This window comes from Tachyglossus aculeatus, unplaced genomic scaffold (genome assembly GCF_015852505.1).
Source record: "Tachyglossus aculeatus isolate mTacAcu1 unplaced genomic scaffold, mTacAcu1.pri scaffold_136_arrow_ctg1, whole genome shotgun sequence".
Taxonomy (NCBI): domain Eukaryota; kingdom Metazoa; phylum Chordata; class Mammalia; order Monotremata; family Tachyglossidae; genus Tachyglossus; species Tachyglossus aculeatus.
The window spans coordinates 271,462-288,990 of NW_024044863.1; the positions used below are offsets into that span (position 1 = coordinate 271,462).

The 17,529-nt window shown below is 42.0% G+C and overlaps 1 pseudogene; it reads right to left on the reverse strand.

The window, feature by feature from the left end:
* Positions 1-2,982: 2,982 nt before the first annotated feature.
* LOC119922998 lies at positions 2,983-16,437 on the reverse strand (annotated as a pseudogene).
* Between the last annotated feature and the right edge of the window lie 1,092 nt (positions 16,438-17,529).

Sequence of the window (17,529 nt, forward strand, 5' to 3'; positions counted from 1 at the left end):
AACGCTATTTTCAGAGAAATGATCCAAGCAGCAGAGTGAAGTATGGACTGGAGACGAGAGAGTCAGGACACGGGAGGTCAGCCAGGAGGCTGATGCAGTCATCCAGGCAGGATATAAGTGCTTGGATCGACGTTCACTGAAGAAAATAGAAATAAATCACGAATGAAGATGAATATAATGGTTTTGAATTCCTTTCATGTTCCCCTTACCAATACGTTGAAATACCTTGAGTTGCCTTAATGGGACTCCTATTCTGCATGAGAGACAATGTACCTGAATACAAGCTAAGAAGAAGTCACCTCACAAGGGCTTGCTACTTCCTTTGCCATCATTATAGTGAAATTCTCTCTGTGCTGTGCCTGATTTCTGACAGAACAGGTAGAATCCTAGAATTCCCAATGCTAGAATTGTTAAGGGATTCTTTTAAGGCTTAAACTATTCCCAGAGAAGAAGTCAGTATCCCTGGAGGCTGTGTTAGTTCTTGAGACTAACAGGGCACTAGTTAGCTCAATGTTAATGATAATTATGGTATTTCCTAAGTCTTTACTTCCTGTCAAGTACTGTCTATGTATTGGGGTGGATAAAAGATAATCAGACCAGATACGGTTCCTGTCCCACAGAAAGCTCACAGGCTGAGTATTCATTCATTCAATCAATCAATCGTATTTATTGAGCGCTTACTGTGTGCAGAGCACTGTACTAAGCACTTGGGGGTGGATGGAAACGGGTTTTCACCTACTTAATCAGCTTCCCAAGGAAGTGACTGAAGTTAGCTTGAAGCAAATCTATTTGTATTAACTATTTGTTATGCTCTTTACAAAAAAACATGGATTACATTCAGAGGAATCTTCTACTCATAGCAATCCCAAAGAAATTCTGGTTAAGGAAATGATTTAAGGTGGGGAAAAAAATCTAAATATTGCTATTAATCAATAAGTATTACTATTCATTCATTCAATCATATTTATTGAGCACTTACTATGTGCAGAGCACTATACTAAGCACTTGGGAAGTACAAATCGGCAGCATATAGAGACGGTCCCTACCCAACAATGTGTTCATACTAAGCCCTGCTGTTTCTCAGTGACTCTTTTCCCAGTCTTCTTCTTCTTATATTCATTCATACTATATTATATGAATGATATTATATGAATAATATTATACATTATATTCAGTCTGGCTTCCGTCCCCTGCATTCCACGGAAACTGCCCTCTCAAAGGTCACCAATGACCTCCTGCTTGCCACATCCAACGGCTCATACTCAGTCCTAGTCCTCCTCGACCTCTCAGCTGCCTTCGACACTGTTGACCACCCCCTTCTCCTCAACACACTATCTGACCTTGGCTTCACAGACTCCGTCCTCTCCTGGTTCTCCTCTTATCTCTCCGGTCGTTCTTTCTCAGTCTCTTTTGCAGGCTCCTCCTCCCCCTCCCATCCCCTTACTGTGGGGGTTCCCCAAGGTTCAGTGCTTGGTCCCCTTCTGTTCTCAATCAACACGCACTCCCTTGGTGACTTCATTTGCTCCCACAGATTCAACTGTCATCTCTACGCTGATGACACCCAGATCTACATCTCTGCCCCTGCTCTCTCCCCCTCTCTCCAGGCTCGCATCTCCTCCTGCCTTCAGGACATCTCCATCTGGATGTCTGCCCGCCACCTAAAACTCAACATGTCCAAGACTGAACTCCTTGTCTTCCCTCCCAAACCCTGCCCTCTCCCTGACTTTTCCATCTCTGTTGACGGCACTACCATCCTTCCCATCTTACAAGTCCGCATCCTTGGTGTCATCCTCGACTCTGCTCTCTCATTCACCCCTCACATCCAAGCGTCACCAAAGCCTGCCAGTCTCAGCTCCGCAACATTGCCAAGATCTGCCCTTTCCTCTCCATCCATACCGCTACCCTTCTCGTTCAAACTCTCATCATATCCCGTCTGGACTACTGCATCAGCCTTCTCTCTGATCTCCCATCCTCATGTCTCTCCCCACTTCAATCCATACTTCATGCTGCTGCCCGGATTGTCTTTGTCCAGAAATGCTCTGGGCATGTTACTCCCCTTCTCAAAAATCTCCAGTGGCTACCAGTCAACCTGCGCATCAGGCAGAAACTTCTCACCCTGGACTTCAAGGCTGTCCATCCCCTCGCCCCCTCCTACCTCACCTCCCTTCTCTCCTTCTACAGCCCAGTCCGCACCCTCCACTCCTCTGCCGCTAATCTCCTCACCGTACCTCGTTCTCGCCTTTCCCGCCATCGACCTCCGGCCCACGTCATCCCCCGGGCCTGGAATGCCCTCCCTCTGCCCATCTGCCAAGGTAGCTCCCTTCCTCCCTTCGAGGCCCTACTGAGAGCTCACCTCCTCCAAGAGGCCTTCCCAGACTAAGCCCTTTCCTTCTTCTGCCCCTCATCCCCCTCTCCATCCCCACATCTTACCTCCTTCCCTTCCCCACAGCACCTGTATATATGTATATGTGTTTGTACATATTTACTACTCTATTTATTTATTTATTTTACTTGTACATATCTATTCTATTTATTTTATTTTGTTAGTATGTTTGGTTTTGTTCTCTGTCTCCCCCTTTTAGACTGTGAGCCCACTGTTGGGTAGGGACTGTCTCTATATGTTGCCAACCTGTACTTCCCAAGTGGTTAGTACAGTGCTCTGCACACAGTAAGTGCTCAATAAATATGATTGATTGATTGATTGACTGATTGATTCTACTTTCTTTAATTTTCTCTCCTTCTCCAAGCCCTGTATCCAACCGATTCAGGATCAAACTCAGATGTCATCCCTCTCCTTCTTCTTTCCATCAGTGTTAGCATGCTCTGTAGCCAGGAAAAGCCTTGGTCGTAGGTAAATCTAAGGTAATCACCACTCAGCAATTAGCGTGACTTCTCTTCACCTCCCTCTTTCCTCACCAAACCTAGAGGTCAAGTAGAGAAGTGACTCTCAAAGGCTGATCTGTCAGATTCAGTGTTGAGCAGTCAGGCTGTTACAGCTGTTGCTTTCTTAGCTGCCTCCTCATTTTCTGGGAAGTAAATTATTTCCTAAATGAGTGGAGGAGAAAAGGAATGGATGAAACTTGCGTTGTCTGAATGTCCCAGCTTCTGGGAGGCTGTGGAATTCCTCAATGGATTCGGCCTATTCCGTTAATGATTTCTTCACCTGGAAGCTGAGAGGAGTTCTAGCAAGATGCTAAAAGATGACTATTTAATCGGCTGTGCAAGGATACTGACCTAGGGTTACCAAAGGACTACCACAATCCCCTTGATTTACTTTTCTTCCACTGACCTTTTGAGGAAAAAACAGCAGAGACTGGTGGACCAGAACTGACAGGCCAAGACTGTAAGCTGTGGATTGTGCTATATTTTCTCACACACGGGAGAACATTATCTGTTTCCACATTCTCATCCCTCTTTCTAATCTTTACTATCTTCCTTCCTGCTTGTGGCCTCTATTTAGAGGGCTTCTGTTCTCCCTCTGCCTTCTGTCCTTCCTCATACATTTTTAAAGCTTCCTTCTCCCTTCCTTCTTACAAATGGTTCTTCCGAGACCTTTCTCCTCTTGTCCTCACATTCATGAGATTGCTCTCTTAACTGCTTCTCTGTTTGTTTCGCAAGACAGATTTCTAATAAAATGTCAAGCAAACAACAAAATCTGTTTAAAGGCTACGGAGGTGATGATGATGACAATGGAATTTATGAAACACTACATTTCCCACACTGTACTAAATGCTAGGGTAGATATAAGATTATCAGGTTAGGCTTATTTTTATGGTATTTGTTAAGCACTTACTATGTGCCAGGACCTGCCCAGGTGGGGCTCACAATTTAAGGGACTGGGTGGCAATGTGGATATTTTAATTCCATCATTCCCTTGAATTTTAAAAAAAAATCTATTCTGTGACTTCTTGCCTGGATTATTTTTAAACAGTAACTCCTAGAGATGGGTAACTGCTTTTTGTCGTTAATTAGGTTTTTAAAAAAAGTTAACACAATGAGGTACAGCAATACCACGATCAGATTGGTATATATACAATTCTGTTAACATAATAATAATAATAACATAATACAACTCTGTTAACATAATGAGGTAGAGCAATACCATGATCAGATTGGTATATATACAATATTGATTCAATTTTTGTGGACCAAACATATGCATGGACACGAAGAGAAGACATTTTTATATTGCGGACATTGAATTTAAGGTTACTCGAGCTCTTAATGTGGGCCAAGGATTTTACTAGGCACTGGAGTAGATACAAGATAATCAAGTCAGACACAGTCCCTGTCCCATATGGGGCTCACGTCCCATGTATCATATCCACATCAGACAGATACCAGAGCGGCTGAAAACCTCACTGTCTGGTTATAAAATTGGATATCTGATCACCTTATTAAGAACAGGACCCGGATCATTTCTCTCTTAATCACCTAGAGTAAATACTGCATTTGGCAAGAAATACATTGTTTCCACGTATTTCAAGACAATAAAAATCATCATCATCATCAATCGTATTTATTGAGCACTTACTGTGTGCAGAGCACTGTACTAAGCACTTGGGAAGTACAAGTTGGCAACGTATAGAGACAGTCCCTACCCAACAGTGGGCTCTAAGTCCTGTTGGAGTTCTCATGTCTTGCAAAAATCTGTAGCTTTAGAACTAGAGCTCTCTTCCTCCCTTCAAAGCCCTACTGAGAGCTCCCCTCCTCCAGGAGGCCTTCCCAGACTGAGCCCCCTCCTTCCTCTCGCCATCCTCCCCCTTCCCATGCCCCCCACCTTACCTCCTTCCTCTCCCCACAGCACCTGCTATATGTGTATATATATATATATAAATATGTACAAATATATATATATATATATTTGTACATATTTAATACTCTATTTATTTTACTTGTACATATTTATTCTATTTATTTTATTTTGTTGATATGTTTCGTTTTGTTGTCTGTCTCCCCCTTCTAGACTGTGAGCCCGCTGTTGGGTAGGGACCGTCTCTATATGTTGCCAACTTGTACTTCCCAAGTGCTTAGTACAGTGCTCTGCACAGAGTAAGCGCTCAGTAAATACGATTGAATGAATGAATGAATGAACTACATACGGGTACGTTTTTGAGCACATCCTTTCTAACGCTTTGGACAGGCACTTGTTGAGGGGATATTATTGGAAAGACTCTTCACATTGTCAAAATAATTCAGGATTACATGAAGATGATCATAATAATGGTCTCTGTGAATATGACAAGATTACAACTGCACCACATTTATTCTTCAGCCACATGTTTTCAACTGAGGTTAGCAGAATAATGCCTAGATGAAAACTTCACTCACTCATCCCTTTGTCATATCATTTTCCATTCCTCTCATTCCTTTTTTATCGATCACTACAATTCAACCTAAACCAATATTGGAGAAGAGAAATGGAAACATTAATCTGGATTTGCAATTGTCAAACATACCTGGGCAGGAAAAAGATTTTCTCAGGGACACCGAAGGTCGTGGTATGTTTCATGATGGAGGATTTATACTTTGTTTATAATTCACCGGCCAAGTCCCTGAAGGACTTCTTCAGTTTGCCCAGGGAAAAAGACATAACAATTAAAATGTTACTCCTTGAAACACCTCTCTTGAGAAATATTACTTGGTAGAGTGTATCTTGAAATGAGGGATTGGAATGCCAATTAGTGTGATATCATGTGTTTTTCTCCCCACTTTACATGAACTTTTTTTAATTTCATGATACAATTGGTGTTTTAATGCTTTAATGCTTTTTCACATCCTTGTGGCAGGGATAGGATCTACCAACCCTATTGTATTGCACTCTCCCAAGCACTTGTTGCAGTGCCGTGCACATGGTAAGTGCTCAATAAATACCATTGATTGATTGACTGATAGGACTTTTATTTTATTAGATATGCAGTGATTTGCACTATCAGGTTTTACTTTAATCCAAGCACATAATTATGAATCAACAGCTCCTAGTGTTTCTTAGTCGTCTGCTTTTGGCACTGCCCCATAGAAACAGGACATATACCAATGACCACTTCCAGTTGTAAAAGTAATCCATTTAAGTAAAATGACCAAGGCTAGGCACAAGAATCATATGAAAATACTCATGGTACCAAATGACCATATTTGACTCTGGATCAGTAATGCAGTAGTATTATTGGGAAAGTCAGTCTGTTCAGGGAGTGTATTTGTAGGTGTACTGACATTCACAACTTGGATATAATCTGCCCACAGTATTTGGTTTTGATCAGATCCCTAACATTTCAAAAGCGGAGAAACTGGAGGAGTACAGTGAAACATAACAAATATAATTAAAGAAATATAAAATAGAACCAGTGATGTAAGTTTTGAAATTGTTTACCCTAAAAGCTTAACTCTTGAGGATTTTGTTCTAAAGCTTGGATTTGTTTTCCTAAATGCATTACCTGGGAGAGTTCATACTGAAACTTCTAAGTCAACCCCCTCAGCTATTCGGACTCTTTATGATGTTAACAAATTCATAGGGAAGAGAACCATGATAGGTTATTAAAGGGAAAATTAAAGATCTTCAAAGAACCTTCCTAACCATGAAGATGGATTTCAAGAAGCAGTGTGGCCCAGCATTCAGAAGGACCTGAGGTCTAATCCCAGCTCTGCCACTTGACTGCTGTGTGACCTTAGGCAAATCACTTATCTTTGCTGTGCCTCAGTTATATCATCTTTAAAATTAGGATTAAGACTGTAATCCCCATGGGGGACATGGACTGTGTTCTACCTGATTACCTTGTATCTGTCTACCTCAGCACTTAGAACAGTGCCTGGCACATAGTAAGTGCTTAACAAAATCCACTAAAATAAAAAAAGAAGGGCAGCCACCCTGCCTACCAAACCCCTTTGGGTGGTGGGTCATGGACAGAGGCAGAATGGAAGGTTGGGGGACCATTAGTGTGGCCCATTATGGCATTGCTTAGGACCCAAATTAAAAAAATTAACAGGTCAACTTCCACCTTGCCCTGCCTTTGACGATAAAGTCACTGTTGCTTTCAGTCAAACTTGTGGGTAGTCTGACACTGCTGATGCATCTATCCCAGTGTTTAGTACAGTACGTGGAACATAATAGGTGCTTTAAAAATGCCACAATTGTTATCATTATTATTATTGAAAACTACATATTCATGACGTTTGAACAAACCAATCCTTTTAACTTTTGTGGGGGGGTGTTTATTAAACACTTTGTATGTGGCAGGCACTGGACTAAGTGCTGGGCTAGATATTTAATTGATCAGGTTGAATCCAATCTATGTCCCACATGGGACTAATGGTATTAATCCCCATGTTACAGATAAGGCAACTGAGGCACAGAGAAATTCAGTGACTAGCCTAAGGTCACACAGCAGACAAGTGACAGAGTTGGTATTCGAACCCAGGTTCTCTGACACCCAGGCCTGTGCTCTTCACACTAGACCATGCTGCTTTCCAGATTTCTCTGGGAGACTTGTATTTCATCTCACCTGCACTTACAGTTCAAATGAAGGACTATGTGGGCTGTAATCACTGAAAAAATCATTTCCCTTATCAATTTCTGGGGGAAACATCAGAGAATTGTTTAGTGGCTCCTGGGTGTGATGGAGATATTCCTCTCCTAATGTCCTATAGATAGGTCATCCAGGAAACTCAGTTTCTTTTCTATGTGTGAAAATCCTATTCGAGATCCTGACTGTACTCCTGGGGACCAAAGAGAGGAAACAGGGTTTAGAGGTTACGATTTATTGTAAAATGGAAGTATTGCCCTTTTATTTACCAGTTTCCTCAAGGCCGCTTTTACATCTTTGTTCCTCAGACTGTAGATCAAAGGATTCAACATCGGACACACAAGTGTATAGAAAACAGCTATTATCTTGGACTGCTCCACAGATTGATCCTTCACAGGTCTCACATACATGCAGAAGAGTGACCCGTAAAATAAAGTGACACCCATCATGTGGGATCTGCAGGTTGAAAATGCTTTACTCCTTCCCTTAGAAGACTGAATCTTGAGGACTGTTGTGAGAATGAAGTAGTAAGACAGGATGATGATCGTGAGGGAGTTGGAGAGGTTAAACCCAGCAGAGAGGTGCATGGCATTTTCTTTGAATTGGGTATCAGAGTGAGACAGCTTTATGAGAGGCGGGTCGGCACAGTAAAAATGGTTGATGACATTGGATCCGCAAAAGGACAATCTGAATGTCGTGACTGCTTGGAATAGGCCATCGGAGAAGCCATATGCATAAGGGAAAGTGATGAAGCGGGTGCAGACCCTACTGGACATTTTGATGCTATAATGTAGAGGGTGACAGATAGCCATATAGCGATCATATGCCATTGCTGCCAGCATATAAAACTCTGTAAGGGACAGAGCAATGAAAATGTAGCATTGGATGAAACAACCGACAAAGGAGATGGTCTTCTTCTCTGACAAGAAGTTAGCCAGCATCTTGGGGGTTGTGGTTGTAGAACACCACAGGTCTACAAGTGCTAGGTTAGTGAGGAAGAAATACATGGGTGTGTGAAGGCTAGAATTTAGTCGAATTAGCACAATCAGACCCAGGTTACTTAACAAGGTGAAAAAGTAGATGATTAAAAATAGCACAAAGAGGAAGCCTTGAAGCTCTGGACGATCTGTGAGACCCACAAGAATAAAGTCTATCGCAGAAGTGCAATTGTCATTGGACATTTTTCTTGGGGACTAGGTTTAAGTAATCTGTGGTATGTATTGAGCAGTTATTGTGTGCAGAGCACTGTACTAAGTACTTGGGAGAGTATAACACAAAAGAGTAGGTAGACCGCTATGCCCAAAAGAAGCTTACAGACCGGGAGGGAAGACAGATATTAAAATAAATTACAGGGGCATAAAGTCCATCAGTGCTGGAGGGCTATGGAAAGAGTGAATATCACAGAACTTAAGGAGCATAGACGATGCAGAAGGGAGGCCTTAGAATGAGAAGGGAGGACTTGGTAGGTGAAGGACTTTTGGAGGAGATTTGATTTTAGTAGTACTTTGAAGGTGAAGAGACAGGTGGCTATCAGATACGAAAGTGGGTGGAAGGTCTAGGCCACCAAAAGAATGTGGGAAAGGAACTGGCTGTGAGATATACAAGATTGAGGTACAGCGAGTGGCACTGGAGGAGCAAAGTGTGCAGATTGGGTTGCAATAGGGGATCACCGAGATAAGGTAGGAGAGAGAGAGAGCTGATGGAATGTGCTAAAACTGATAGTAAGGGGTTTCTGTTTGATACAGAGGTAGATAGCCAACTGTTGGAGACTTTCCAGTGGAGGGAAGATGTGGACTGAATGTTATTTGCAGAAAAATGATCCAGGCAGCAGAGTGAAATGTGGACTGGAAGCAAGAGAGTCAGGAGCAGGGAGGTCAGCCAGGTGGTTGATGCAGCAGTCCAGGCAGAATATAAGTGCTTGGATCGACTTTCACTGAAGTAAATAGAAATAAATCAAAAATGAAGAAAAAAATTGTTGTGAATTCCTATCATGATCCACCTACCAAAACCTTGAAATACCTTGCAATGCTTTAATGGGGCTCCTATTTCACATGAGAGATAATGTACCTGAATACAAGCTAAGGAGAGAACAGTGTTAGGCACATAGTAAGCGCTTAACAAATGCCATCATCATTATTATTGTTATTAAGTCACCTCACTAGGGCTTGCTACATCCTCGCCACCATTATAGTGAAATTCTCTCCATGCTGTGCCTGATTTCTGACAGAACAGGTAGAATTCTAGAATTCCCGATGCTAGAATTGTTAATGGTTTCTCTTAAGGCTAAACTATTCCCAGAGAAGAAGTCAGTATCCCTGCAGCCTGTGTTAGTTCTTGAGACTTACAGGGCACTAGTTAGCTCAATGTTAATGATAATTATGATATTTCCCAAGTCTTTACTTCATGTCAAGTACTGTTTAAGTGTTCGGGTGGATGAAAGATAATCAGATCAGATACGGTTCCTGTCAAACAGAAAGCTCTCACTCTGAGTAGAAGAAGAGGCATTGTATCCCCATTTTGCAGCTGAGAAATATGAGACACAGCAAATTTAAGTGACTTGCCCAAGGTCACGCAGCAGGCAAGTAGCAGAGTGGGAATTAGAACCAGGTCATTTGACTTCCAGAGCAATGTTATTTCCACTGATAACAGTGGCTCTTTTCCCAGTCCTCTTCTCCTTATTTTCATTTTCCTTCCTTTAATTGTGTCTCCCTCTCCAACCTCTGTATCAAACCTATTCAGGATCAAACTCAGATGTCATCCCTCTCCTTCTTCAGTCCATCAGTGTTAGCATGCTCTGTAGCCAGGAAGAGTCTTGGTCGTAAGTAAATCTAAGCAAATCACCACTCAGAATTTCGCATGACTTCTGTTCACTTCCCTCCTTCCCCACCAACCTAGAGTTCAAATAGAGAAGTACCTCTCAAAGGCTGATCTGTCAGATTCAGTGTTGAGCAGTCAGGCTGTTATAGCTGTTACTTTCTTAGCTGCCTCCTAATTTTCTGGGAAGTAAATTCCTTCCTAAATGAGTGGAGGAGAAAATGAATGGATGAAGCATGCCTTGTCCAAATGTCCCAGCTTTTGGGAGGCAGTGGAATTTCTCAAAGGATTTGGCCTATCCCATTAATGATTTCTTCACCTGGAAGCTGAGAGGAGTTCTAGCTAGATGCTAAAAGATGACTATTTAATTGGTTGTGCAAAGATACTGACCTAGGGTTACCAAAGGACTACAATAATCCCCTTGATTTACTTTTCTTCCACTGACCTTTTGAGGAAAGAACAGCGGAAACTGGTGGACCAGAAATGACAGGCCAAGACTGTAACCTGTGGATTGGGCTATATTTACTCACACATGGGAGAACACTATCTGTTTCCACATTCTCATCCCTATTCCTAATCTTTACTATCTTCTTTCTTGCCTGTGGCCTCCATTTAGGTGGCTTCTGTTCTCCCTCTGCCTCCTGTCCTTCCTCATATCTTTTACAAGTTCCCTTCTCCCTTTCTTCTCAAAAATGGTTCCACCCAGACCCTTCTCTTCTTGCCCTCACATTCATGAGACTTCTCTCTTAACTGCTTTTCTTCTCTGTTTGTCTCTCAAAACTATTAGATTGCTAATAAAATGTCAAGAAAACAACAAAATCTATTAAAGGCTAAGGAGGTAATGATGATGACAGTGGAATTTATGAAACACTACATGTCACGCACTGTACTAAGTGCTAATATAGACACAGGATTATCGGGTTAGACCTGCCCCAGTGGGGCTCACAATTTAAGGGACTGGGTGGGAATGTGTGTATAATTTAATTCCATCATTCCCTTGAATTAAACAAAATCTATTCTGTGTCTTCTTGCCTGGATTATTTTTTTAATAGTAACTCCTAGATATGGAGAGGTTAATATAATGAGGGGCATATATACAGTTCTGATTCAATTTTGGTGGACCAAACATAATCCTGGACAAGAAGAAAAGATATTTTCATATTGGGGACATGTCACGAATTTAAGTTTCCTGGAGCTCTTAACATGGACCAAGGATTGTACTAGGCCACACGAGTAGCTAAAAGATAATCAGGTTAGACACAGTCCCTGTCCCGTATGAGGCTCACATCCCATGTGTCATATCCACATCAGACAGATACCAGAGCAGCTGAAAACCCAATTGCCTGGTTATAAAATTGCACATCTGATCACCTTATTAAGAGCAGGAACCGGACCTTTTCTCTCTTAATCACCAACAGTAAATACTAAATTGGGCAAGAAATGCATTGTTTCTAAGTATCTCAAGACAATAAAAATGAAAGCCCTGTTGGAGTTCTCAAGTCTTGCAAAAATCTATAGCTTTGGAACTGCTTACTGGTGAGTTTTTGGGCACATCCTTTCTAACTCTTTGGACAGGCACTTGTTGAGTGGATATTATTGGAAAGAATCTTCACACACTTAGTCGAAATTATTCAAGATCACATGAAGATAATCATAATAATGGTCTCTGTGAATATGACAAGATTATAACCACACCACAATTATTCTTCAAACACTTGTTTTCAACAGAGGTTAGAGGAACAGTGCCTAGATGAAAACTTCACTCACTCATCCCTTTGTCATAGCATCTTCCATTCCTCTCATTCCTTCTTTATCGATCACTACAATTCAACCTAAAGCAATATTGGAGAAGAGAAATGGAAACATTAATCTGGATTTGCAATTGACAAACCTACCTGGGAAGGGAAAAGGTTTTATCAGGGACACCGAAGGTCGGAGGTATGTTTCATGATGGAGGATTTATACTTGGTTTATAATTCACTGACCAAGTCCCTGAAGGATTTCTTCAGTTTACCCAGGGAAAAAGAAATAACAATTAAAATGTTACTCCTTGAAACACCCCTCTTGAGAAACATCAAGTGGTAGAATCAAACGATCTTGAAATGAAGGATTGTAGTGCAAATTAGTGTGATATCATGTGTCCTTCACCCTAATTTATGCAAACTTTTCTTTTTAATTTCATGATACAATTGGGTGCTTTCATGTTGAATCACATCCTTTTGGCGGGGATAGCAACTACCAACTCTATTTTATTGTACTCTCCCAAGCACATAGTGCAGTGCTCTGCACACAGTAAATGCTCAATAAATACCATTGATTGATGATTGATTGACAGGACTTTTATTTCATGAAATATGCAGTAGATTTGCACTAATGGGCTTTAATTTAATCCAAACACAAAACTGTGAATCAAAACCTCCTAGTATTTCTTAGTTCTCTGCTTTCAGCACTGCCCCATAGCAACAGGACATACACCAAAGACCTCTTTCCAGTTACAAAAGTAATGCATTTAAGCAAAATCTCCTAGCATAGGCACAAGAATCGCGTGAAAATACTCATGGTCCTAAATGACCATATTTGTCTCTGGATCAGTAATGCAGTAGTATTATTGGGAAAGTCAGTCTGTTCAGGGAATGTATTAGTAGGTGTATTGACATTCACAACTTGGATATAATCTGCCCAAAGTATTTGGTTTGGATCAAACCCCTAACATTTTATAGGGGAGAAACTGGAGCAGTTCAGTGAAGATAAAAAAAAAGATGGCATTTATTAAGCACTTACTATGAGCAAAGCATTCATTCATTCATTCAATCGTATTTATTGAGCTGACAATTGGCAGAACTGGGATTTGAACACACGACCTTTCATTCACTCAATCTTATTTATTGAGTGCTTACTGTGTGCAGAGCACTGTACTAAGCACTTGGGAAGTTCAAGTCGGCAACATATAGAGACGGTCCCTACCCAACAACGGGCTCACAGTCTAGAAGGGGGAGACAGACAACAAAACAAAACATGTAGACAGGTATCAAGTTGTCAGAACAAATAGAATTAAAGCTAAACACACATCATTAACAAACTAAACAGAATAGTAAAATGTACAAATAAAATGAATAGAGTGATTAATCTATACAAACATTTATACAGGTGCTATGGGGAGGGGAAGGAGGTAGGGCAGGGGATGTAGAGGAGGAGAGGAAAAAGGGGGCTCAGTCTGGGAAGGCCCCTTGGAGGAGGTGAGCTCTCAGTAGGGCTTTGAACGGAGGAAGAGAGTTACCTTGGTGGATGTGTGGAGGGAGGGCATTCCAGGCCAGGGGGTCAATGGCAGGACAGGCAAGAATGAGGTACAGTGAGGAAGTTAGTGGCAGAGGAGCAGAGGGTGTGGGCTGGGCTGGAGAAGGAGAGAAGGGAGGTGAGGTAGGAGGGGGCGAAGGGATGGACAGCCTTGAAGTCGAGAGTGAGGAGTTTTTGCTTGATGGTCCAATTACTGTTCTAAGTGCTGAGGAGGTTACAAGGTGATCGGGCTGTCCCACGGGGGGATCACAGTATTAATCTCCACTTTACAGATGGGGTAACCGAGGCACAGAGAAGTGAAGTGAATTGCCCAAAGTCAAACAGCTGACAATTGGCAGAGCTGGGATTTGAACCCATGACCTCTGACTCCAAAGCCCATGCTCTTTCCACTGAGCCACGCTGATTCTCTAATAACAAATATAACTGAAGAAATATAAAATAGAACCAGTGAGGTAAGGTTTTGAAATTGTTTACCCTAGAAGCTTGACGATTAAGGATTTTGTTCTAAAGCTTTGATTTGTTTTCCTAAATGCATTACCTGGGAGAGTTCATAGTGAAACTTCTAAGTCAACACTCTCAGCTGTTCAGGCTCTTTCAGGTGTTAACAAATTCATAGGGAAGAGAACGATGATAGGTTATTAGAGGGAAAATTAAGGATATTCAAAGAACATTCCTAACCATGAAGATGGATTTCAAGAAGTAGTGGGCGTAATGGTTAGAGCACGGGCCTGAGATTAAGAAGGGCCTGGGTTCTAATCCCCGCTCTACTACGTGCCTGCTGTGTGACCTTAGGCAAGTCACCTAACTTCTCTGTGCCTCAGTTACCTCATCTGTAAAATGGGGATTAAGACTGTTAGCCCGATGGGGGACATGGACTGTGCCTGACCTGATTACCTTATATCTATCAACCCCAGAGCTTAGAACAATGCCTGGCACATAGTAAGTGCTTAACAAAAAACACTAAAATAAAAATAAAGGGCAGTCACCCTGCCTACCATACTCCTTTGGGTGGTGGGTCATGGACAGAGGCAGAATGGAAGGCTGGGGGACCGTTGGTACAGCCCAATATAGCATTGCTTAGAACTCAAATTCAGAATACAATGGGTCAACTTCCACCTTGCCCTCCTTTGGAGATAAAGTCACTGTTGCTTTCAGTCAAACTTGTGGGTAGTCTGACAGTGCTGATGCATCTATCCCAGTGCTTAGTACAGTATGTGGAACATAATGCATGCTTTAAAAATGCTACAACTGTTATTATTTTTATTGAAAGCTACATATTCATGATGTTTGAACAAACCAGTCCTTTTAATTTTTTTGATGGTGTTTGTTAAGCACTTTGCATGTGGCAAGCACTGGACTAAGTGCTGGGCTAGATATCAGTTCGGTTCATGAACACAGTCCGTGTCCCACACGGGACTAACGGTCTTAATCCCCATGTTACAGATAAGGCAACTGAGGCACAGAGAAATTCAGTGACTAGCCTAAGGTCACACAGAAGACAAGTGGCAGAGTCGGGATTCAAACCCAGGTCCTTGGACTCTCAGGCCTGTGCTCTTTACACTAGGCCATGCTACTTCCCAGATTTCTCTGGGAGACTTGTATTTCAAGTCTCACCTGCATTTAAAGTTCAAATGAAGGACTATGTGGGTGTAAGCACTGAAAAAATCATTTCCCATGTCGATTTTTGGGGGAAACATCAGGGAATTGTTTAGTGGCTCCTGGGTGTGATGGAGATATTCCTCTCCTAATGTCCTAAAGATAGGTCATCCAGGAAACTCAATTTCTTTACTATGTGTGAAAATCCTATTTGAGATACTGAATGTACTCCTGGGGACCAAAGAGACCAGGGTTTAGAGGTTACAATTTATTGTAAAATGGAAGTATTGCCCTTTTATTTACCAGTTTCCTCAAGGCCGCTTTTACATCTTTGTTCCTCAGACTGTAGATCAAAGGATTCAACATCGGACACAGAAATGTATAGAAAACAGCTATTATCTTGGACTGCTCCATAGATTGATCCTTCACAGGTCTCACATACATGCAGAAGAGTGACCCGTAAAATAAAGTGACACCCATCATGTGGGATCCACAGGTTGAAAATGCTTTACTCCTTCCCTCAGAAGACCGAATCTTGAGGATTGCTGTGAGAATGAAGATGTAAGACAGGATGATGATCGTGAGGGAGTTGGAGAGGTTAAATCCTGCAGAGAGGTGCATGGCATTTTCTTTGAAGTGGGTATCAGAGTGAGACAGCTTTATGAGAGGCGGGTCGGCACAGTAAAAATGGTTGATGACGTTGGATCCGCAAAAGGACAATCTGAATGTCGTGACTGCTTGGAATAGGCCATCGGAGAAGCCATATACATAAGGGAAAGTGATGAGGCAGGTGCAGACCCTCCTGGACATTTTGATCTGTCACGTAGAGGGTGACAGATAGCCATATAGCGATCATATGCCATTGCTGCCAACATTTAAAACTCCGTAAGGAGCAGAGCAATGAAAATGTAGCATTGGATGAAACAACCGGCAAAGGAGATGGTCTTCTTCTCTGACAAGAAGTTAGACAGCATCTTAGGGGTTGCGTTGGAAGAATACCACAGGTCTACAAATGCTAAGTTAGTGAGGAAGAAATACATGGGTGTGTGAAGGCTAGAATTTAGTCGAATTAGCACAATCAGACCCAGGTTGCCTAACAAGGTGAAAATGAAGATTATTAAAAAGAACACAAAGAGGAAGCCTTGATGCTCTCGACGATCTGTGAACCCAAGAGAATAAAGTCTGTCACAGAAGTGCAATTGTCACTAGACATTTTTCTTGGGGACTGGGTTCAAACAATCAGTGGTATTTATCGAGCAGTTATTGTGTGCAGAGCACTGTACAAAGTACTTGGGAGAGTACAACACTAAAGAGTAGGTCAACTGCCCTGCCCAAAAGAAGCTTACAGAGTGGAAGTGAAGACAGATATTAAAGTAAATTAAGGGGGGCAAAGTCCATGAGTGCTGAGAGCCTGGGGGAGGAGTGAATATCAAAGGGCTTAAGGAGCATAGAGAATGCAGAAGGGAGGCCTTAGAAAGGGAAGGGAGGGCTTAGTTGGGGAAGGACTCTTGGAGGAGATTTGATTTTAGTAGTGCTTTCAAGGTGAAGAGACAGGTGTCTATCAGATATGAAAGTGGGTGGAAGATCTAGGTCACCAGAAGGATGTGGGTAAGGAATTGACAGTGAGATAGACAAGACTGAGGTACAGAGAGTGGGTTGGCATTGGAGGAGTGAAGTGTCCAGATTGGGTTGTAATAGGAGAGCACCGAGATAAGATAGGAGGGAGAGAGCTGATGGAGTGTGCTAAAACCGATGGTAAGGGGTTTCTGTTTGATGCTGAGGTAGATGGTCAACCATTGGAGACTTTCGAATGGAGGGAAAATGTGGACTGAACATTATTTTCAGAAAAATGATCCAGGCAGCAGAGTGAAGTATGGACCGGAGACGAGAGAGTCAGGATCAGGGAGGTCAGCCAGGAGGTTGATGCATTAGTCCAGGCAAGATATAAGTTTTTGGATCGACATTCACTGAAGTAAATAGAAATAAATAAAAAATGAAGATGGAAAAAATGGTTTTGATTTCCTTTCATGATCCCCCTACCAATACCTTGAAATACCTTGGGTTGCTTTGATGGGAATCCTACTTCTCACGAGAGATAATGTACCTGAATACAAGCTAAGGAGAAGCCAGACAGACCCTAACGCTCTCTGATTTGATGATTGGGTTGAGGGGAGAAAATTCAGGACCAGGGTTGAGGGCTAACATTCTCTCCCTCAAGCAGTTTTGCAACTTGAAGCTCTGTATTTTCCTAAAAGAAAGGACCCCCCTTCTTTTTTGTTTGTAACACATTTATCAAATGCTTACT